Here is a 2406-nt window from a genome sequence, read left to right as displayed (position 1 = left end):
GAGAATAATTGTATTTTGTCTTTTCTTGCCTTTTCGCGTCATTCAACATTTCAGCTTAGAGAATGACTAACAGTACGGTTTCAGTATAGCAGTAACATTTATTTCGCCCAAAGAAAAGCTCTACATATGAAGCTACAATTGTCCCATTTAGCAGTTTTTACAAAGCCAAGGTGAGTCCTTCCTGCATTTGTGACAGGTATACTTTGTGCAATGCACACAACGCTCAGTGCTGTGGTTCCTGTTGCAGAGATTGCACACCTGTCCTGCTTATAAAAACAATGAAAAAAATATTTTAAAAAATCAAGTTTAGCACATATTCCGAAAGTAAGAGTTGTAGTATGAACTTTTCAACTCCGACCTGCACTGATCAACTCCGACCTGCACTGACGGACACTTTTCAACTGGTTTGCATTATCCCCCCCCCCACAATCTGTGCCAGTACTGTTTACATTTCCTTTTCCTTTTAATATATGTATATATATTTTTTTATATATTGCATTTTTTATTTATTTTACGGTAGCTGATATGGAAGTCCCAAAATCTCATTGTATCCGTTGCAGAATATGATGACAATAAAGGCTTTTTGACTTTTTTTTTTACTTTGACAAGATGAGGTTATCTATGTGTGCTACAAGTTTGGTGGCACTACAATGATCTATAGTGTAGTCATTGCTCATTTTAAGCTTATTCTAATAATAAAATAGAGGTGCCATTTGTCATTTAGGGTTTGGGAAATTCCTCAAAAAAGTATTCTTTTCGAATCCAATAAATGTTTTATAAAATACATGAGATGAGATACACATGAAATTAATTTGGTAATAATCCACCTCTCCATGGTGACGTTTTTGAACATTTCTCTCTGATTATCTTGCAACTTGCAGACGGTCCCTAAGCTTTGAGGAGTAGCGAGCTCTGCATAGGGTCCAATGTAATTCTCCCAGCATGATAGGAGACTCGTTTTGAGGAAACTATGGTTGTAGCTCACTGTCTGCCTTGCTGTGGTTGCAGAGAGGTGTCTCTTTTGTAGAATAAATCCTCTACTCACGAGTTATTAATCCAGAAAAGCTGAATCTGTGAATATATTGCCAACTTTACTGCAGTCTCACGATGCTGACAGCTGTAGTGGAGGAGAGAGAGAGGAGAGATCGCTTGAGTTTTATTTGCCCCCTAGTAATTAGGGCATTATCGTATAAATCAGGCATCCCCAAAGTCGGTCCTTGAGGGCCGCTGTCCTGCAGGTTTTAATGGTTTCCTGCTCCAGCACAGCTGATTTACATTGATAGTTGATTAACAGGCTTTTGGTGAACTGCAATCATCAGAATCAGCTGTGCTAAGACAGAGAAACCTATAAAACCTGCAGGACAGTGGCCCTCGAGGACCGACTTTGGGGATGCCTGGTATAAATGGTCATTATTGTATAAATATTGTTGCTTTCTACAGCTTTCCAGCTCATGCAGCTATTTTCATTGTACAGATCAGTTATTGTCTGATCGCTGCACTGAAATCATTGCGGTGTTGGCGACACTGATGACGTAGAACTAGTTATATTTAATTACAAATATGATCCCCCCCTCCTTTAGCTAAAACCGAAAATGCAGGTGGTGGAATGATTCTCCAGCCACAGTGCTAATGAGGCATTTACATCTGAAAAGCGATTCATGAGTTGTGAAGTACTGTTGGGGGGACTGGAAGCTGACGAAAATTGTGGTATCTCTGGGACTTCTAGAGTTCAGTTCCTGACAAATCTGGTCAGAGGAAAAGTGCAAACTTGTTCCCATCCAAAAATTTAGAAATTTTGTCTTTTTCCTCATTTCCCCCCCAAAAGAAAGGGGGGGGGGTTCACCTCAAACCGGCACAATCATTTTTGTTTTGCTTCGGCCTTTGACCTCTAGTTGATCCATTGACATCATAGCCGTCACTGCGTTTTTAATGGTCCGAAACATTTCTCTATTGAGGGTAACATATCTGTTGGCTTCTGGCAAGATGTAGTTTTGGGTGTTTGTGAATTCAAAAATTTTGTGACAATTCATCTTGCTTGCAAGGTAACCTGTGTGCTCCAATACTTCTCAAACGTGACTGTTAGAATCGCTTGGTAGTTTAAAGTTGTCCGAGTCCTGGGCCCAGTCAGTGAACAATGGATAGAAAAACCATTGTTCTTCCTTAATAACAGAGAAGGGAAGAGGATTAATATTAGAAATCAATCAGCGTCAGATTAAACTTTAGCTTCAGAAAATATTGCCGGAATTACTAATTGGAAAATATTAGGTGAATCAGCAATAGGAAGAGACCATTATCCTCATTGACCTTGGTTTAGAGATGGGAAAATTTGAAAATGAGAACCTAGAATGATGGATTTTTAGAAATATTGATTGGGAAAAATATAAAATACTAAGTGATTAAGAAATG

This window comes from Cyprinodon variegatus, unplaced genomic scaffold (genome assembly GCF_000732505.1).
Source record: "Cyprinodon variegatus isolate N-32 unplaced genomic scaffold, C_variegatus-1.0 Scaffold1190, whole genome shotgun sequence".
In the NCBI taxonomy this organism is placed as follows: domain Eukaryota; kingdom Metazoa; phylum Chordata; class Actinopteri; order Cyprinodontiformes; family Cyprinodontidae; genus Cyprinodon; species Cyprinodon variegatus.
Note: the sequence above shows the minus strand (reverse complement) of the source record.